At 38.0% G+C, this 22,802-nt stretch overlaps 1 protein-coding gene across 4 annotated transcripts in view; it reads left to right on the top strand.

The window, feature by feature from the left end:
• Positions 1–9,711: 9,711 nt before the first annotated feature.
• LOC141388877 (endoplasmic reticulum aminopeptidase 2) overlaps positions 9,712–22,802 on the top strand; it is a 237,939-nt gene continuing 224,848 nt past the window's right edge. For all 4 annotated transcript variants that reach the window (XM_073959430.1, XM_073959434.1, XM_073959431.1 and 1 more), the window contains exon 1: positions 9,712–9,934. The gene's annotated coding sequence lies outside the window, so the exon portion shown is untranslated. The remainder of the gene's footprint in view (positions 9,935–22,802) is intronic.

Raw genomic sequence — 22,802 nt, forward strand, 5'->3', positions numbered from 1 at the left:
AAAAGCGTTACAGAATTCCACTACAGGCGTGCCTCGTGAAGTCTTTTTCCTCTGACGCGAAGATAATGAGCACGCAAGTTACTGAGCCATGGGTTTCTTAGGGGTCAGGTGAACATCCTCAGATGACCTAACCTTTTTCACACTTTATTGGTGCGATGAAGGTTTAGATTCTGGGGTTGACCCCTTTCACACGGAGCAAGACAACAGCCTGCTTATTTAATCGGTTCTTTGTTATGATGCCATAATTTTTTGGTTTGACAACTATACGCGATGACCCCGGCTTGGACCCTAGACAAGGCGTATTCCGCATCTTTGGCTTTGCAGGTCTCACCACCCCAACATCTTCTTGTTGCTGTTGTGGATTTCGTGCGTCTTTCGTATCTAGTCTAGTATCCGAATGACCAGCATCACCAGATGTGTCTAATGAGTAGACAGCGGAATCCTATGCAAATGGTTAGGATGGTCGTAGAGAAAATCTGATTAGACAGAAACTCGTTTTATTACAAAATAAAACGAATTAGGGCCAGAAATTTTTGCATATTTTGCATGCTTTGCATATCGTGCATATTTGGACATATTTGTACATATCTGCATAAAATGAGCATATGCAAAACCATATGCAAAAATATATTCAAGGATTTATGGTCTAAATATCCCACCGAAATGGCTGAAATTTGGTATTAAGTCTGGTATTAAGTCTGTCCGCATAGGTCCACGTCTTCATATAGCCCCCATAGAACGGTACCTACCGATATTCGGTTTCTTGAAAGTTGTAGCCTCAATATCCCACCGAAATGACTGAAAATTGGTATTAAGTCTTCGTTGGGGGTATAAAACATTCCACCTGAAATTTATCGCCACAGGTTCACGCCTTCATATAGCCCCCATAGAACGGCACCACCGGATTTCTGGTATTTTGAAGGTTGTGCCCTCAATATCCCACCGAAATGACTGAAAATTGGTATTAAGTCTTTGTTGGGGGTATAAAACTTTCCACCTGAAATTTATCGGTATAGGTCCACGTCTTCATATAGACCCCACAGAATGGTACCTCCCGATTTTCGATATTTTGAAGGTTGTTGCCTCAATATCCCACTGAAATGACTGAAATTTGGCATTTTGTCTTCGTTTTGGGTATAAAACTTTCCACCTGAAATTTGTCGGTATAGGTCCACGCCTTCATATAGCCCCCATAGAACGGCACCACCGGATTTCTGGTATTTTGAAGGTTGTGCCCTCAATATCCCACCGAAATGACTGAAAATTGGTATTAAGTCTTTGTTGGGGGTATAAAACTTTCCACCTGAAATTTGTCGGTATAGGTCCACGCCTTCATATAGCCCCTATAGAACGGCACCACCGGATTTCTGGTATTTTGAAGGTTGTGCCCTCAATATCCCACCGAAATGACTGAAAATTGGTATTAAGTTTTTGTTGGGGGTATAAAACTTTCCACCTGAAATTTGTAGGTATAGTTCCACGTCTTTATATAGACCCCATGGAACGGTACCTCCAGATTTCTGGTATTTTGAAGGTTGTGCCATCAATACCGCTCCGAAATGGCTGAAATTTGGTATTAAGTCTTCCTTGGGGGTAACAAATTTTCCACCTAACATTTGTCGGTTTAGGTTCAGGCCTACATATAGCCCCCATAGAACGATACCTCCCGGTTTCGGTATTTTGAAGGTTGTGGCTGTGGTTATACATTTCTCTATTTTATTGACTTGTCTGAAAAGAATTTTAAACCATGGTATAAGTAAAACCATGTTTTAAACAGGAAAATTTTACACAAAAACATTTTTGTACCTATTATTGAAATATTTGTTGCATATGTCATATGTTTCGATTGCAATGTAATCAGAAGCCAAAAATATGCCCAGTCCCAAAAATTGACATAAATCGGACCAAAAATAGGGGTTGCATAAAATTCCGCTGTCTACTAATGAGATCTTTCTCCTCTGACACGAAGATGACGAGCGTGAAAGTTGCTGAGCAATGGGTCTCTTAAGGGTCGGGTGGGCATACTCAGATAATCTAACTGCTTTCACACATTATTGGTGCGATGAAGGTTTAGATTCTTGGGTTGACCCCTTTACCACGGGGATATACATATCGCTCATTTACTCAAAGAGTGACACATTTCAAAAAATCCTCTTTCGAGAAAAACGCGTTTTAAGTTGGCGAATGAAATTTGACTTCCCCCCTTAAAAATATTGTTGCACAAAAACTAAAATAACTACTTGGACCATATTTCGCAAACAGCTAGCCAGATATCAGTGCTAAATTTCTGTTCAAGATCAAGCATGATTTAAAGTGTTTTAGTGCTTCATAAACTCAAAAAACTTTTGTGTTGATTTATGCGAAACTCGTAGTAAATGAGCTGTAACTCAACGAGTTTTAGGGATATCAGTATGAAAATTTGACACAAGATAAAGTAGAACTCGTAGAAAAAATCGTAGAAGAAATTGCTAACTCAGAAAACGTATTTCTTGAGTTATGCCACTCTTTGAGTAAATGAGCGATATGGCTTTGCAGGTCTCACCATTCTAACAGCTTCTTGTTGCTGTTGTGGATTTCGTGAGTTTTTCGGGCCAGACTGCCAATATCCTCTACGGAAACGGAACCTGGCTTAGCTGAATTCCTGGATTTAATATTTTGTTTTCCTTATTGGACTACCAAGTTTGCCTTCCGACAAGTTGGTTATCTGTTTGGAGAGAGTTGGGAGAATTCTCTTAGGTTTATGGGGGGATACATAAACCCAAGTTTCTACCTATTCTTCCTACAATCCTTCTTCGTCATCATACAATAATTATAATTATTGGATTGCCGCTAGTTCCTTTTATGATTGGATGGAGAGGGAGAGTTCTGATATCCCCTTTCATTCACCTCCACAATGGCGTCCATACGTAAATATATATGATGTATGTGTGATGTTTTCAATATTATCTCCCAATAAACACACTTTGTCCCAATTTACATTAGGCGAGTTTACTTGCGGCAATTGTCAGTTTGTAGGTGAGAGAGGGGGCTGAGAGGCAAAGGGTTACCATATGCCTCACCTCTCTCTCCATCAAACTGACAATTGCCGCAAGTAAACTCGCCTAATGTAAATTGGGACTTTCAAATTGTATCCATTTTTTGCTATTTCATTATTTCAACATTAGAATATTGACGGAATGACGAGGGTTGAAAATGTTGTGGTTGGCATAAAAAACAGAACACGTTGTTTTTTGGGAATAACAAAAACAACTCATTATACTTTTTAAATAAGACTTCTTTTGAAGGAAGAATCCGGCCGGCAAAATAACCCACCACCCTAAATTGAAAATTGCAGAAGCAAACAAGGAAAACACCAAACATTCATTAGATTCATTACGTTGACAAGTGAATTGAAAACAACCATGAATGAACATGAAAAGTCAACAATGTAATGAAATGGAAGTTGATGTTTGGGGAATGTTAAGCCGAAGAGATGAAATTCGTTGATCCTTTAATAAAGGGGGAAGTTTGAATTAATTATTTGTATTTTTTGCAGTAGCCATCTAGGAACTTGTGATTTCGATAGAGTATCTTATTTCATTTTTCCTTCAGTTGTTGTAACACGGATCACGAAAATCTGTCGAAATGGATAATATATTTTTATAAAGTCCAAAGTTTCTACCAGGTTTTAAGTAATTTGAAATTTGTAAATACATTCTTTTTAAATTATTCGGATCTAGATGTTTCTTATTCATATGTTTAATATCAATAAGACCTCGATGTTTTCTACCCAATGATAGTTGAAAAAGGTGGTTTTAGTCCTACCAAAACATAGCCATATATTTAAAATTTTCCGAATTGAATTTTTGTACTCACATCTCAATCTAAAAATGCCAGAAAAATCCTGGAAACATATTATGTAGGGCTGTACTGCTATACATATGTGGTCTATATTAAATCGTGGACATATGTATACCTAAAATTCCCTGAAGGAATTATTTTATGACGCTAGTTTAGAGTATATACAAAATTTAAGACATTTCGGTGGGATAATGAGGCTTCATAAATGGGTAGGTACAGTCCTATAGTAATACAAACTTCTGTGTGGCATAGAATACCACATACCGACCTATTGCGTTATATGTGGTCAACAAAGTTTCTTTGTTTGCAATCCAAGTACTGCCGGCTAGGGACTAAAGGACCTTGTTCTTACATCTAAACTTGTCGCAGACAGCTGTGACATGCGCGGACGACATTAACATATTCGAATGTTACCTCAGAATCTTGGAGTAATTAGAGAATGGAGTAGCCCTAGACTTGGTGGCCAATATTTGCGTATTTCTCTCTCAAAAAAAGGTGGTAAGATCTGTTTTATACTATAAACTTTATAGGGTTGTTAAGCAATCACATGTGTGTGTGTGCCTGAGTGTGTCATTGACCATAACGCACGGCAAACGTTTGCCAAAAATTCTTTTTGTTTCGGTGGTGAATGAATCAACTCGGCAAAGCATAGCCGAAGTTACATTTCAGCAATCGTACGGTTTCCATCTTTTTACATTGAAAAGTTTGTGGTTTTGTTTTGGTTATGAGAATGAAACGATTCAGAGAAGCTGAAAAGTTTGGGGCTTTGTGTGATTGGTACGGGAATCGTTTTGTTTGTTTACGTTCATTACTAGATCTTGAAGTTCCCTCCTGACGTGCCTGGGTGGGCAGGACCTCAGCAACTACTGCAACGAAAGCATGCCATTGTTTTGCTGTAATGGAAGAATCGCTGTCTGCTCATGTAGTTGGTCCACTAAAGATATGAGCAGGCACCCTGTTGCAGTTTTCAGTGCGGCATTCAGGTTTGAATATTTTTCCATCGCGTTGCACCTACGTATATTCGAGGACCATATTGGCGCCGCACAGCGACCGACCTATCGCGATCCCAAGTGATGCCGGCTAGGGCCTTGAGGACCTTGTTCCTACATTTAAGCTTGTCGCAGGTAACGGACGACGTGAACATGTTGTCAAATGTGACCCCTAGAATCTTTGGGTAGTTGGTGGTTGGAATTCATGAACGATGACATTCAACTAAGTGCTCACCTCTACATTCCATGTGGTGAACAAAAATTGTGGTGGTTCATCCTACGCAGGACGAGATCTAATGTGACGTAGTACTCTTCTCTTCGCACTGTCACCCCCGGGGTGCTCTTAAAATTGTCTATTAAAATAATTTGAGCAACTCTTCCCACCAGTCAGTGTAACGTCGCCAAACAGGTCCTATCTTCCTTCTTTCCAAAGTTCGATAGAGACTTAAGCGTTGCCCACAACTCACTAATTACAGTTCCAATGCTGCAACTCTTCAGAAGATCTTCTCACTTGTTCCACTTGTGTTCCAGTGTCAACTCCCTAACTCTGGGTTCACCAGGGTTGGTTCGCTAGCACGCTCATTTTCTGGTCCCGCCGCCTTTGCTGGAAAATAAAGTGAGCGGCTGCAGCATTAATGATGCCAGGAGAATCCTTTCTACTATATGGACATAAGCTAGGTTGGGCAGTACACTGAAGCGCTCATTGACAAATTCTTTGAAAGTGGCCAATTAACTAAGTAGAGCCATCAATTTGCTCAGCTTGCGTTATATCCTTCTGGCCATTACCGAGTTGCGAATGACACAACCCATGATGAGCATTAACATTTCCTAAGACCAGTCGGTTATGACCTTCCAAAAGCGAGTTATTATTCAGTAGTTCCACATCTCACTGCCACCCATTCATTCCATGTACGGGTAATTGGAAACAGGCTTAAACGAGATATGTATGTACTGAGCAAACTGGTGTATAAGGAAGGTAAGTCCTCCGCTACTCCGTTTCTTGTTAGATCCGAAAAGTTGTAACCATCGCAACGTTCCAAGGTACATGTTATGTTCTATGGATCGCGACGACCATAAAGTCCAAAATTTCGCTGCCCGTTGCCATTAAATTTCAGGACGAATAAATTTCCGGGTCTATGAACAACATCATATGATGTAAGATACTGCTTTTTAGAAACTGTTCTCAAAGAAGACCAAACAAATTTGAACAGAGAAGACCAGCATATCTTCTGAGAGAAGATCAGAAGGCCTTAGTAGGTCATAATAGACAAGGGACATAGAAGACCCCAAGATCATCTCATAAAAGACCCGAAGGTCTTCTTATAATATACCAGAAGGCCTTCCCGTAGAAGACTACAAAGTCTTCTCATAGAAGATCCGAAGGTTTTTCCATAAGAAAGCCGAAGGTTTTCTCATAAATGACCAGAAGGTATTCTCATAGATAATAAGAAGAGGCTCTCATAAAAGATTAAAAAGTCTGCCCATAGAAGAACATATATTCCTCGCAGAGGAAGTCCTCTCATAAAATACCGAAGGTCTTCTCAAAGAAGAACATAAAGTTTTCGCACAGAAGACCAGAAGTTTTTCACTTTTAACTTAAAAGTTTTAAGAGCTCCTGGTGTTCTCATAAAAGAACGGAAGTTCTTCTCATAGAAGACCAGAATGAATAAATTAAAGTTGAATATGAATTCATTAAAATTGAATTGAATGTGTGTTTCATAGAGGACCAGAAGGTCCTCACATGGAAGACATGAAGGTCTTTTTATAAAAAACCAGCAGTTTTTCACATAGAACACCGCAAGTTTTTCTTGAAGAAGACCAAAAAGATTTCTCAGGGAAGTCCAGAAGGTTTTATCATAGAATGCGAGAAGGTTTTCCTATAGAAGACCACAATGTCTTCTTATTGAATACCACAATGGTTTCTCAAAGAAGACAAAAATGTCTTCTCAAAGAAGACAAGAATGTCCTCATAGCCTGAAAGTTTTTTATAGAAGACCCGAAGGCATTCTCAAGGATACCAGGAGGTTTTCTCATAGAAGACCAGAATGGTTTCTCATAGAAGACCAGACGTTCTTCTCATAGAAGACAAGAAATTCTTCTCATTGAAGACCAGTAGGTCTTCTTAAAGAAGACCAGAAGGTTTCTCATAGAATGTGTTTTCATAGAAGACCACTGTGTCTTCCCATAGGTGAACAGAGATCTTCTCATATATGACAAGAAGAAGACCAAAAATTCTTCCCATAGAATACCAGAAGATCTTCCCATAGACGATCAAAAGGTTTTCTCATAGAAGACCAGAATCTTCTCATAGAATAAAGATGTCTTCTCATAGAAGACCAGAAAGTCCTTTCATATTAGACAAGAAGGTCTTCTTATAGAAGACCAGGAGGTCTTCTTATAGAAGATCAGGAGGATTTCTCATGGACATGAAGGTCTTCTTATAGAGAACCAGAAAGTCTTCTTAAAGAACACCAGAAAGTCTTCTTATAGAAAACCAGAAAGTCTTCCCAAAGAACACCGGAAGGCCTTCTCATAGAAGACGATCAAAAGGTTTTCTCATAGAAGACCAGAATCTTCTCATAGAATAAAGATGTCTTCTCATAGAAGACCAGAAAGTCCTTTCATATTAGACAAGAAGGTCTTCTTATAGAAGACCAGGAGGTCTTCTTATAGAAGATCAGGAGGATTTCTCATGGACATGAAGGCCTTCTTATAGATAACCAGAAAGTCTTCTTAAAGAACACCAGAAAGTCTTCTTATAGAAAACCAGAAAGTCTTCCCAAAGAACACCGGAAGGCCTTCTCATAGAAGACGATCAAAAGGTTTTCTCATAGAAGACCAGAATCTTCTCATAGAATAAAGATGTCTTCTCATAGAAGACCAGAAAGTCCTTTCATATTAGACAAGAAGGTCTTCTTATAGAAGACCAGGAGGTCTTCTTATAGAAGATCAGGAGGATTTCTCATGGACATGAAGGTCTTCTTATAGAGAACCAGAAAGTCTTCTTAAAGAACACCAGAAAGTCTTCTTATAGAAAACCAGAAAGTCTTCCCAAAGAACACCGGAAGGCCTTCTCATAGAAGACTAGAAAGTCTTTTCATAAAAGACTAGAAGGTCTTCACATAGAAGACTAGAAGGTCTTCTTATAGAAGACCAGGAGGATTTCTCATAGAAGACTAGAAGGTCTTCTTATAGAAGACAAGAAGATCTTCTCATAGAAGACCAGAAGGTCTTCTCATCGAAGACCAGAAGGTCTTCTTATAGAAGACCAGAAGGTCTTCTTATAGAAGACCAGAAGGTCTTCTTATAGAAGACCAGAAGGTCTTCTTATAGAAGACCAGGAGGATTTCTCATCGAAGACCGGAAGGTTTTCTCATTGAAGACTAGAAGGTCTTCTCAAAGAACACCAGAAGTTGTTCTCATAGAAGACCGGAAAGTCCTTTCATATTAGACCAGAAGGTTTTCTTATAGAAGACCAGGCGGTCTTCTTATAGAATATCAGAGGATTTCTCATGGACATGAAGGCCTTCTTATAGAGAACCAGAAAGTCTTCTCAAAGAACACCAGAAGGTAATTTCATAGAAGACTAAAAGGTCTTCTCATAGAAAACTAGAAAGTCTTTCCATAGAAGACTAGATGGTCTTCTCATAGAAGAGTAAAGGGGCTTCTTATAGAGGACCAGAAAGTCTTCTTATAGAAGACCAGAATGACTTTTTATAGAAGACCAGAAGGGCTTCTTATAGAAGACCAGAAGGTCTTCTCATAGAAGAGCAGGAGGTCTTCTTATAAAAGACCATTGCTGACTAGAAGATCTTCATATATAAGGCCATAAGGTCTTCTCATAGAAGACCAGGAGAATTTCTTATAGAAGACATATAATTGTAAAAACCACCATAAAAATTCACGATTCTCTCAACAATAAAAATTTATTCTTCGACCCATTCTTTTATAGAAACACATGAGCTTTTCGAAGCATTATCATAGAACACCGGGAGGTTTTCTCATAGAAGAAGGTCTTCTTATGGAACGTCTTTTCAGAGAAGACTACAACGTCTTCTTATAGAAAACCAGAAAGTCTTCTCAAAGAACACAAGATGGTCTTCTCACAGAAGACTAGAAAGACAAGAAGGTCTTCTTATATAATTGTAAAAAATCCACCATAACAATTCACGATTCTCCCAACTCTAAAAATTTATTATTCGACCCAGTCTTTTACATCACCACATGAGCTTTTCAAAGCATTTCACCTAGGCATAAGTTGTAAATATGAAATGTACGTTTAGTAAAAAGAAAACAATAAAAACTAACATGGCAGGGATTCTGCAGGGTGGTTAAGGGGGTTGTTGTTGTTGTGAATGTTTCTTGTTATTTTTGCTACAGACAGGGGGATGCGGTGATGGTAACTTGGTTAGGTGGGTGGGTGGATGATACCTTTTCGCTCTTAGAGGTGTAGAGATTTAACGTTGTGCTATGATGTGTTGTTCTCCCCAGGAACATAAATAACTGAGATTTTCGTTATCCGGCAGTAAAAGAGAGAAATTATTCAAATCAAAGAGCAAACTGAATACAAATATGAGAGTTTATTAACAACAAAGAGTATGTGAGATAAAAGGAAATCCTTCTGTTAGGTGAGTTCAAAGGTAATGGACATGGAACTTAATTCCGAGTTGTGAGATGTGCGCGCCATTTACATTCTGATACATTTATTACTCTCAACAGATTGTTGTGTTAAGGATATTTCATACGAAGAGTATGTTATGAGATGAAGTTATTTAATGTGAGTGTGTGTGCGTGTTTTAAGTGCAGAGAGCTTTTCAAATAATCAAAGCATACATGACAGGGCTTATAGCCTGTATTATATGCTGCATATTTTTAGGAATTCAGAAAGAGTACATCCTTTGTGCTAAACGGTTGCTTATTTCTTGTTTTCTTGGGCATTCCCATAGAAGAAAATACAAATAAAAATACAAAGAAACAAAGACAAACGTTGAGTGAAAAAGAAAAAAAGAAACGTTTTTAAAGAAACAAACAAAGTACACAGATATTATTTAAACAAAGTTCAACAAAAAAATAACAGCAAAATTGTGCGAATTTTAAACAAAAAGGTGCCTAAAAATGCAATTGATATTCTAAAAATATCATATAAAATTAAAACACAAAATATGTAGTTTGTTTTCATTGTATACGTTGTTGTTATTGTTATTATTGTAGCAATAGCAATTTTAGTGACGTGCAAATGAATTTTTGGTATGGTGGCAATTTCAATACATATTGTGATTTTTCTCCACGAATAGAATATACTGTGTATGTGTGTGTATAAGTGTATCCTTTGCTGTTGTTGGTTTTTGTTATAAATAATTAATGATGACAAGCAGAAATTAAATAAATTTACATAAAAAATCCATTAAAAAGAATTAAAGCCAACAGAATTAAATGAAATAATGCCAGAAAAAATGAGAGTGGACTAGACAAACAATAATAACAGAGATTTAAAACAAACACAAAGAAAACAACATCTATATAGTACACGTAAAACAAAAAGGACTTTTAACTCAAGTCCTGTTGTAATTATTTTTATCTTTTTGTAGTTGTTTTTATTTATTTTTACATTTAATTAAAACGTAGTTTTTTTTCTCTTTTGAAAGACCTCACCTAGTAGGGTTTTGCGTTAGTTTGGTGAATTTTCCCAGTCATTCTTTGTCTTTAAAGTGCTTCTCCGGGTAAATAAGTGCGTGTCTGTGTGCATAGTTTTGTGAGTGTATGTGTGTGATTTGAAATATGTAGCATTAAAGGTTTTATAGATTTTTTAAACATAATCTTTATCAGATCAATATTATTGCTCGGCATATAAGGCAAGGAAAAAAGAATCAATCGACTTTGCCGACAGCAAATAGCCTAAATAGTCTAAGACTGTACAAAAACAAGTAAGAAAGTATCAGTCAGCTGTGCTGATGGAGATATATCTTCAGCCACTGACCAAAAAAAAAAAAAAAAAAACAAAAAACGAACCAAACCGTAAATAAAATAAATTGATTTTGTATCATGAGTTTGCGTTAAAATCAATCTTTTTCACATAGGACTCGAAATATTAAATTACGTTAAACTAAGTTTGGAACGATTTTTTGGACAATAGCTATTTTAGCATGTGCAGGGTTTTGGAGCCTTTTGGGCCATAATCTCAGGATGTACTGACCAGAAAAATGTGGACTTGCACAAGAAAAATCATGTACCGCCGCAAGGACAACCTACTGAAATATGAATCAAAACGATGCGAGAGAAGCTCTTAAACTTCACTTTTTTTCGAATTTTGGTTGGGAGGTTCACGAAGGAGTGGACCGATATAGTCCATATTCTAACCTGATACATGACTGGATGTAGTAATACGATGTCCAAAGTCTGTACCAATCAGAAACTCCCTGCGAGAATTATCTTGCGGATTTGCCCTTTTGGTTTTTACCGTCAGGGTTGCATGGAGCTTACCGTCGTAAAGGGAGCCGCAAGCGCAACCTACTGAAAAAAAAACAATTTCAACACGATCCGAGAGGTGCTCTTAAAATTCACTTTATCCGAATTTTGTGTGGGAGGTACCCGAAGGAGTGGACCGATATAGTACATATTCGAGTCCAATATATATCTGGAAGGAATAATACGTTGTGCAAAGTTCGTACCAATCAATTACTCCCTTCAAGAGTTACCGTTCACAATATTTTACAGAAAAATTTTGATCTTTTGTGGGGGAGGTACCCGAAGGGGTGGAACGATATGGCCCATCTTCGAACTTAAACTAAGTTTGGATACCCAAAATATGGTTCGAATCGGTTGATCGGTTCGAGAGTAATCGTGCGCACCAGCCAGCCAGACAAACATACTTGGGTCTAAAACCATTATTTCGATGAGGCACATTTTACCCGTATGAAAGTGTGTGTATATACCCTCGTTAGCATAAATGCAGAGGGCACGACAACTCTCGAATGGACCAACCGATTCGGTCCAAAATTTGGCTTTCGTAATATTTTGCCCAAACTTAGTTTAAGTTCGTAGATGGGCTATATCGGTCCACTCCTTCCGGTACCTCCCCCACAAAAGTTCGCACGATAACTCTTGCAGGAAATAACCGGTTTGATCGATTGCACATCGTGAAATTTCTACCAGACTTAGATGAGGCTTCAATATGGATTCAATCGGTCCACTCCTTCGGGTACCTCCCACACAAAATTTCGGATAAGTTCAGATTAGGACCTGCTCTCGAATCGCTTTGATTTTTATTGCAACAACTAGTATTCACTGCCCCCCCACACGACGGTACAAGTTTCAACAGGGGCAAGTTCATACCTCCTGAGAAAATAGTCTGAAAGATGCAAAAAGCCCCTATGACACCGTGTGTAGTGGTTGGAGCGCAAGATAAATCTCGAACAGATCTGCCGATTCGGTCCAAAATTTGGCCTTCGTAATATTTTGTCCAAACATAGTTTAAGATCGAAGATAAGCCATATCGTTCCATTCCTTCAGGTACCTCCCTCACAAAAGTTCAAAAATGTTCGGAAAAATTGTGCTGACGATAACTTTTGAAGGATGTGACCGATGTAATCCATGCTTTGCACATCCTAAAATATCTACCAGATATAGACTATATTTGTCTACTCCTTCTGGTACCTCTCACACATAATTTAGGATAAGTTCACTTTAAGACCTGCTCTCGAATCACTTTGATTTTTGTTGAAGCGATTTGCATTCGCTACTTCCATTACGACGGTAAAATTTTTTTCAGAGGCAAGTCTATATTTCTTGGGAAAACAGCCCGAAAGGTGTAAAAAACCCCTATGTCACCATATGTGGCGATTGGAGAGCACGATAACTCTCGAACTGTTCAACCGATTCATTTGGTCTTCGTCCTATTATATCCAAATTTAGTTTCATGGGGCAATACCGGTCCACAATTTCAGGTACTTCTCCCCAATATTTAAAAAATGTCACTTATGTATATGCTAGGCCGATATCACTTGAATGGAGCAACCAATTTGGTCCAAACTTTGGATCTCATAATATTTTGTCAAAATTTAGTTTAACTTCTAAAAGTTCATTTGTGTCTTAGTACTGTTAATTCCTAATCCAAATTTTTGTCGGCAAGTTCAAATGTCCAAAAAGGGCCACACAATTCTGAAGAGACCTTTAATACATTCGATCTGTCCTTAGGTGAAATTTTCACTTCACATTGGCTGAGGGTGTACATATATGTCTGCTGTGGTAGATGAAGTCTTTAAATTCGAGTTCTTTAGATGTATTGCGTGTCGGTACTATCAACATAGCCTTATCTCCGTTTACTGTCAGACCCCTTATCTTTTAATGATCGACCCATGATTTTAATGTCGTCGGCATAACCAAGTAAGTGGGTGTCGTAACAGCATAGAAACCTAAGTAGAAACATAGGTTTGATGCTGGGTTGACAGCCGCTGGCAGAAACAATCGAGTCAATCCGGTACGAAAGAACTTTCGTTGGAGTTTACCAAGTAAGATTTGGCTATTTGTGTTGAATCTCTTAAAACCTATATCAGCATGAAGTTTAACATATCACAGGAAAGGCTCTATGCTTGTCTGAAACCTCATTTGGTAGTAAACTGTTCTGTTAGGTGCTTTTTTAATTAACTGAGGACCGGGTAAAGTAAATATCTGGTCGGTGGTGGATTTGCCACGTCCCAATTTCATCGGCCATAGGCTATAGTCGTTCACACAACATGAATGCCGAGATGTTTAAATGCTGCTAACTACCATGCTTTTTGTCGCTGCGAAGTCTATCGTCCTCATTCCATTGTCAGATGTTTCTCTGTGGAAGCTGAATTTCCCAACTGTTGTGCCAAAGTTATTCTCCTTTCCACTGTTGGCATTAAAACTAGAATAAGTTCAATGTCATGGACTGGACAACGGTCATATGTTTTTGTTCTAAGCACTCGTCTTCGGTACGGGGCTTGGACGCAAATAAGACTGATGTTGAAGAATTTAGCTTTTAGCTGAATTTTAGGAAGTCTTTTATCCTCCACCGGGATGAAACTAGAGACTACATGTTTTAACCTCCGATTAACTAAATCGGCAAACAGACTCGAGCTTTTTACCATGGCAACAGTTGATCTAAGTTCCTTCTGGTCTAAGAAGGAGTCTTACACTCTTGACAAATGCTGAACGTTCTTCGTTAAGGAATTTTTAGGCAATATCCGTTGACGGCTTTATTTAACGCTCGGGTATGCAGTGGTTTCATACCAGCTGCTATTGACAATATGTTGAGGTCGGATAGTATGACATCTTGGATATCTGTTGGTTGGGTTGACTCGGCAGATGGCTGACCAAAAGGAACTGTATGGAGATGATCAACGCTCGACATTATAACACATCCGGACATTATAACGCAATCCTGAACACACTATTTTTGATCGTCTACAAGTTATGTCATGAAGCGGCGTAGTTTAAAACCGAACGGCCAATGGCTTTGTATATCGCAATGATCTCCCCTTTCTTTAGAAAATCCACGCCTTGTGGCCTTTTGAGGTCTGTAGAATTTTTTTTAGGAAATCCAAGCCTTTGGCCTTTTGAGGTCTCTGTTACTGGTTTCAGTACTAGTTATCCTTACTCAGGATTTTGCCTTTAATGTACGTGTCGTGTTTTGTGAAATTGGGCAAGTTATCAATAACGACTTCCAGTATTTGGGGGTGCTTAACAGTTGAAATTGTTCGGACAGCTTGGTCTTGAGTTTACGAGTGCAGGAGGTAAATTATTGAACGTCTGAATAAATGTAGCTCTTAGCAAATGGAATTATGCGTAAGTATGTAAGTAGGCTTCTTGGATTCCGCTGAAGGTAAGTAAAAGGAGAACGGTAAGTAAACACAACTTCAACGAAATGACCAACAGATGAGAAGTGGACTGTATTTGGCGATTTAGCTTGATGAAATTATTCCTCATAGCCAATGAGGAATAATTTAGAAAAAAGAGAGGGGAAAATAAAACCAATTAGTAATTTTCTTAAACGTTATAAAACGTACAATATAAAGGTTTTATTGGTAGATTAGAATTGAGGAGAGATGCTTACCAGTGCGAGTCAGTTACGAGAGTGAAATTCAATACAATAAAGTTTCACTGAGTAAGCTAAGTTCGATTATACTACTTTCGTTAAACATAGAGAGAGGGATAAATATACATTCAATAGGATCTTAACGAAACAATTCATTTTACTTATGCTAATACAATTTTAGATAATTCACAGTAGCAAAAAATAGTAGTAATTCAAAGTATAAATGCAATTCAAATTAAATGTACATAATAATATTATTACATAATTAATATTATTATATTAGAAATAACTAAATATATTCCATTTTGAAATGGCAAATTCAGCGAATTTGTCCAACGTCTATTCCGCAGAAATGTTGTGATGGTGACCAGATAATCAATAATTATAGCACTTACTTCGTCTATGTCTACTCCAGGCGACACTTTTGGTGCTGTCATCTGAGCATGAAACCATATTGACATCGTAGTGTGGTGCGGGAAGCCAGGGACGTACACAGGGGCTTTTGAGGGTCCCGGCCCTTTCCCCACGAAATGAACAACGTTCAGACATTTTTTGAAAATTTTGTTCCCAAAAAGTCATATTTCGTCTAGTGGCTAGCCGAATTCCTCAAAATACCAAAAATCGGGGGGATATACCCAAACGCGGACCTACCTTGGCAATTTTTAGTAGAGAATTGTTTTGGCCATTGAGAACCTGAAATGTCAAATTTCAAGTAATTCGGTCAAAAATGTTGCTGAAAGACTCAAACTACCTTAAATAGGGGGCTATACCGAAACGCGAACCTAACTTGGTAATTTTTAGTAGAGATTTTTTTTTTTTGGCCATTGCGAACCTCAAATGTCAAACTTAGGCAAAGTCGGTCAAAAAATTTAGCTAAAATTCTCAAAATACCTTATATGGGGTGGTACCGTTATATTGGGCTATACCAAAACGTGGACCTATATAGCCCATCTTCGAACTTGACCTGCCTATGGAAAGAGACAGTCGGGTGCCAAATTTTAGCGTTCTATCTCAATTATCACTCTAGAGTGATGACAACAGACCAGAGCTCCGATTTGCTCGTTTTTATTCGATTTGCTCGTTTTTACCTGCGAATGTGAGTACTCGAAGTGTACGAGCACCCCCCTCCGAACCTCCGAGCACCCTCCTCCGAAATTCCGAACCTCCGACAACCCTCCTCCAAACTTCCTACCACCCTCCTCTGAACCTCCTCCGAACCTCCTACCACAATGTCTCGTAGATGACCATTTGCCACAAAACTATGCAATATTTTTCAACAAAAAAATTACCGAAGGTAGATCATAATGTGCACCCTGTTGCTGTTAAAAAAGACTGGTACTTGGAAAAAATTATAAAAAATTATGGGTTTTGAGTTTCTGATGACTACGTGTGACCCTTTAAACAAAACTAATACAAATATAGGTTAATATGTAGGTCAATTAAAAGCCTGTTTATATAATAGGTTTTTTTCGGGTTAACCTTCTTTATAAGGATTTCTTTGACGTATACACAATGGAATTGAAATTTGAAATCCAGTGGCTTTATTAAATTCGTTTATATATAAACGTAGTATAATAAGGTGATTTATGAGATTTATTAGCTGTCTTTCAGAGATCAGTGCTACCAACCACAATATTCACACAAAACGGTAATTTTCTGTGAAAATGTAGATATAACTAAAAATCTGCATTCGTTAAATCGTCATTTCTGTTTTTTTGGTCTAAAAATCGTCAAAATGGCGATACTGCTCGCAAACACTCCATATTGTTGAAGGGACTAATGACATGATTAACCCAACCCTTTGTATTATTGAATGGATCATATCGTCGCCGTAAATGCCAAAAGTCGTAACTAACAAAATAATAATTTTACAGGAGAAGCAAAAAACGTTATAAAATACAAAACTGTGAAGGCGATTATATGCGATATTATCAATCATATACGAATGGGAGTAAGTAATGAAACCAAAACCGAGGAAACGCTTAGTTTTGGGATCCGTCATTACAACAAAATCTGCAATGTTATACCATTTTCCGAAATGCCTTTTCTTGAATAGGATCATTATTTTTTAACGTAGAAGCTGAAAATTTGCAAGAGCATGTATTTTAGTCTTATGTATTAGATTCAATAAAAATAGGTAAAAACCTTTTTAAGTTAAACGGTTTTATGTTAAACATACATTGCAATGTTTAAGATAAATGTACTAAAAACCAAAAAATAATAAAATAGATACAGTCGTGGGAATTATAAACATATGCATAGACTAGACTAAAATAAAACCATGGGGCACGTCAATTGTCTACAAATTATCGACTTAATGTGCGATAGGCGAATCGTTTAATTCGTCGTTAGGCAGTTGGCCCGCAGACGGTGAGGAAATTACTTACTATTTTCTTGCTCATGGAAATTCCAATAGTTATACACTCCATGTAAATAAAAGAGACGTTTTAACTACTTTATCGTTGGACATTCACACTGATGGCTGGCGGGGAATCGTTTCACTGCTCGTAGTTTGTCTTTAATCGACAAAGTAGTACTCGCTCACCACTATGAAACCCTAAAACTCGATTATAATCGAGCTTGCCAGCTTGTTTCCACATTCTAGCCATACTTATCACACGTCCATCGTTGTCGGTTGAACAACTGCCTAATTATAGTGTAACATTACAAAACAAACATTTTAATCAACGATTGTAGACAATTGACGTGCCCCACGGTTTTATTTTAGTCCAGTCTATGCATATGTTTATAATTCCCACGACTGTATCTATTTTATTATTTTTTGGTTTTTAGTACATTTATCTTAAACATTGCAATGTATGTTTAACATAAAACCGTTTAACTTAAAAAGGTTTTTTACCTATTTTTATTTTCTAGTTTTTAGTTTTTATTTCGCATTCTGTTTAATTCATTTAGTGCTTCATTATTGCAAGGTTTCTTGCCCGTTAGTTTATTGCAGTCCAACTCCTCTATACGTAGTCCCTGCAAAGATCTTACTTTACTAAGAGCCACGTAGGCTTGACCTTCTTCAAACAGTTTCGCACCTAAGTATACGACTGCGTGATCCACAGTGCTGCACTGCATTTTATGTATTATAGAAGCCTATGATAGTATTAAAGGCAACACACATCTGTGTGTATCGCTACCGTTGTTTTGTTAACCTGGCTTCATATTCTTCAGGCGTTTCTGACGCTATCATCTGTGTGTATCGCTCACATTGCTTTGTTAACCTGGCTTCATATTCTTCAGGCGTTTCTGACGCCGTCATTTGTGTATATCGCTGACGTTGCTTTTTTAACCTGGCGTCATATTGCTCAGGTGTTTTTGACGCTAATTGATCCCGTCGTTTCTGTAATCGACTATTTCTATCACCTTCACTTCCTTTAGCTCGTTTTGCTTTATACTTTTCTTTCGCTTTTTTTTCGCTATGTCAACAAGATGCGCCTGAGTCTTGAGGGGAAAACGCTAACGACATATCATTTTTATCCACCCTAATGCCATACAGTTCTCGGCGCGTTTTAACCTTTCACCTTAACTTGAGTGGTGTACCGCTAGCGACGTATCATTTTTAGCCACCCTAACGCCACACAGTCCTCAACACGATAAAAAATCTTGACTTGGGTGGTGGATTCAGGCTGGATTAATCAGATACCTAAATTACAGAGTCAATTTCTAAATTTAAATCTTAATTATACGCCATTTAGTGGCTGCGCCCATCATAAATATTGAGGTTGTATAGTGCACTGTATTCTTCTTGTCAAGCCCTTTTATTTGATAACCATATTGGTGGGATTGATAAAAAATTGTTATCAGCCATTTGGTAGCGGCGGCCATATTAGATTTCAATTTTGCATAGTAAATTGTATTCTACTTGTTGAGACCTTTTATTTGATACCGATGTTGATGGGATTGATGAAACCTAAGTTATCCGCCATTTTGTAGAGGCCGCCATCTTGGATTTTAATTTTATATAGTACATTGTATTCTACTGGTTGAGCACTTTCATTTGATTCTCATATTGATGGGATTGATAAAACCTACGTTATCCGCCATTTAGTAGCGGCCGCCATCTTGGATTTAAAATTTTTATAGTATATTGTATTCTGCTTGTTGAGCCCTTTCATTTGATAACCCATATTGATGGGATTGATAAAACCTACGTTATCCGCCATTTTGTAGCGGCGGCCATCTTGAATTTATAATGATAATGAATAAACATAATTGTATTGTCACCAAAATCCAAAGTGTATACAAAATTTCAGATTAATCGGTTGACAGGAAGAGGGTGAAATTTGAGTTACTAAATTTGACCCAAGAATAAATAATAAATAAAACAAACGGGGTGAGCTAAATAAAACCATTTAATAAAAAAACTAATATTGACTTTTTTGGAGATGCGATTTCGGGCATTTATGGTGACAATATATATGTACATATATGTTTTTGTTCTTGAAGGGACAAAGATGACATTTGCCCATAGACTTGAACTGAGACATCATTGCACTAGGGAGCTGTTATTGTGTAAGTTCATGGATTTTCAATTAGTTGAATTATAAGTGTGGTGAAAAAAAGTTTACTGAGAACACGTCTGTCCCTTTTGCTTATCGCTGTCTTACAGAACCTTTGTGGCTAGTAACTTAGTATTTATTATTCCCAATGAGATTTTCCATTCGTTACCATTACAAGTGCCTAATATGCAAATTTCATATGAGATTCATACATATTTAACCATATTCATGCGTGTCTATATGTGTTAGTTGTAGTGCTATCTGTGTGTACACATCTATGTGTTTATAGAATTAATGAAAAAACTCTCACCTCAATTTTCATTTATTTCCTGCATTTTCATTTGTTTACATCCTTCTTCCGTGAGTGCCCAAAATAAACAAAATATGCCTGTGAATCAATGCCGCCTTAGCCATTAGATTTGTAAATAAAAACGAAAAGAAAAAGTACAATCCTCTTCTTAAAACAACAACAAATTAATAACGTGATGTGAATAAATAAAACGTAATTGCTTTATAAGAAACAAAAAAAAGCTCAACACTAAGATGAATAAATTAATAATACTGCTCGTGACAGACATAAATAATTACTCGTTATTATAAATAATTTCTGTGAAATATTAGTTGTTGGTTTTTTATTTTTGCATAATATTGGTTTATGGCTGACTTTGAAGGTGAGACAAAAATTATTATAATGAGTACCTACTTCATTAGCAATGAAATTTGATATTGAAATAAATTTGAAAAAATTAACAAGCTAAGAAGGATGTTATGGCCCCGGCACATATGGCGCGTTGAGCGTTGCGTTACAACAACCACATGAAAACTTCAAGAACAAACTTGGCATCACTTACACACTTTTCATGTGGTTGTTGTTTTTAACGCGTGACGCGACTCACAACGGACCGTATGTGCCGGGGCCATTAAAACGGTGGAATTGACAGGAATGTCTAATTGCACAGCGCAACAGTTTTATGATGGCCCACATTGGGCATTTGCACGGATGACTAAACATTCTATCAGACGTTATACCCAATATCTTGGGCTAGTTAGTTGTCGGAACCAGAACACCATCGACCAATATGTTAAGAGGGAGCCTCAATGTGGGAACTATGTGACAGTGGATTTAGCGGCGGATATGCTAATATTTCTCTGATATAAGAACTTTACTTAGTGTCATGGCTGGCATATTTAACCTATCACATACATATGTTACCGATGATAGGACCCAACACCAAGGTTGTACAATCATTCGATTACTTTACGATCTCTATGCCACTGGAAGGTATGGAATTTCAGAAATGTTGAAAATAAACAATTCCGAAGATATCATCTCGCCTTGGGGAACTCCCTGTTTCACTTAGGGTCTGAGACATATTATTTTTGAATTCCAAAAAAAAAAACTGGCGTCGATGTATATAGTTGATTATCCAAAACACGTCTAGAGTCTTCCCCATGTTCTCCATGACTGTTCGATCGAATGGCCTGTTCTGGTTCAGTCCGCGATTGATATTTGGGAAACTTGGAAACTGCTTCTCATCATGGGGAGAAGTAGGAGTAACATTTTGGCTATTGGCGACTGGGGGGAAATTGGTCTGTACTATTCGTCGCTGCTGGCATCCTAGAAATACTCAACTCCGGATTCTACCAGTTGCTTCAACATTACCATTGAGATTCCGTGTGGGCCCAACTCGCCTACTAGCCTCCGGACTTTAACAGTAAGTTCCATAACTCTTGCATTTTCAGAGTCCGTACGACAAATCTTATCACGATCATTTGCTAGTCTGCTGGGAAATTTAATTCGATCAGCAGGTATATGACGAGCGGCTGCAGCTGTGATAATGCCCCTTACCAATCAATTTTCCATGGTACCGTAGGAGGTTTCTATAGAATGGAAGACCCCCGTAGGAGGTTTCTATAGAATAGTAGACCTCCGTAGGAGGTTTCTTTAGAATAGAAGACTTCCGTAGGAGGTTTTTATAGAATAGAAGACCTCCATAGGAGGATTCTATAGAATAAAAGACCTACGTAGGAAGTTTCTTTAGGATAGAAGACCTCCGTAGGAGGTTTCTATAGAATAGAAGACCTCTGTAGGAGGTTTCTATAAACTAGAAGACCTCCGTAGGAGGTTTCTATAGAATAGAAGACCTCCGTAGGAGGTTTCTATAGAATAGAAGACCTCCGTAGGAGGTTTCTATAGAATAGAAGACCTCCGTAGGACGTTTCTTTAGAATAGAAGACTTCCGTAGGAGGTTTCTATAGAATAGAAGACCTCTGTAGGAGGTTTCTATAGAATAGAAGACCTCTGTAGGAGGTTTCTATAAACTAGAAGACCTCCGTAGGAGGTTTCTATAGAATAGAAGACCTCCGTTGGAGGTTTCTATAGAATAGAAGACCTCCGTTGGAGGTTTCTATAGAATAGAAGACCTCCGTTGGAGGTTTCTATAGAATAGAAGACCTCCGTTGGAGGTTTCTATAGAATAGAAGACCTCCGTTGGAGGTTTCTATAGAATAGAAGACCTCCGTTGGAGGTTTCTATAGAATAGAAGACCTCCGTTGGAGGTTTCTATAGAATAGAAGACCTCCGTTGGAGGTTTCTATAGAATAGAAGACCTCCGTTGGAGGTTTCTATAGAATAGAAGACCTCCGTTGGAGGTTTCTATAGAATAGAAGACCTCCGTTGGAGGTTTCTATAGAATAGAAGACCTCCGTAGGAGGTTTCTATAGAATAGAAGACCTCCGTAGGAGGTTTCTATAGAATAGAAGACCTCCGTAGGAGGTTTCTATAGAATAGAAGACCTCCGTAGGAGGTTTCTATAGAATAGAAGACCTCCGTAGGAGGTTTCTATAGAATAGAAGACCTCCGTAGGAGGTTTCTATAGAATAGAAGACCTCCGTAGGAGGTTTCTATAGAATAGAAGACCTCCGTAGGAGGTTTCTATAGAATAGAAGACCTCCGTAGGAGGTTTCTATAGAATAGAAGACCTCCGTAGGAGGTTTCTATAGAATAGAAGACCTCCGTAGGAGGTTTCTATAGAATAGAAGACCTCCGTAGGAGGTTTCTATAGAATAGAAGACCTCCGTAGGAGGTTTCTATAGAATAGAAGACCTCCGTAGGAGGTTTCTATAGAATAGAAGACCTCCGTAGGAGGTTTCTATAGAATAGAAGACCTCCGTAGGAGGTTTCTATAGAATAGAAGACCTCCGTAGGAGGTTTCTATAGAATAGAAGACCTCCGTAGGAGGTTTCTATAGAATAGAAGACCTCCGTAGGAGGTTTCTATAGAATAGAAGACCTCCGTAGGAGGTTTCTATAGAATAGAAGACCTCCGTAGGAGGTTTCTATAGAATAGAAGACCTCCGTAGGAGGTTTCTATAGAATAGAAGACCTCCGTAGGAGGTTTCTATAGAA

This window comes from Musca autumnalis, unplaced genomic scaffold, assembly GCF_047663935.1.
Source record: "Musca autumnalis isolate F117 unplaced genomic scaffold, ASM4766393v1 scaffold_1, whole genome shotgun sequence".
In the NCBI taxonomy this organism is placed as follows: Eukaryota; Metazoa; Arthropoda; class Insecta; order Diptera; family Muscidae; genus Musca; species Musca autumnalis.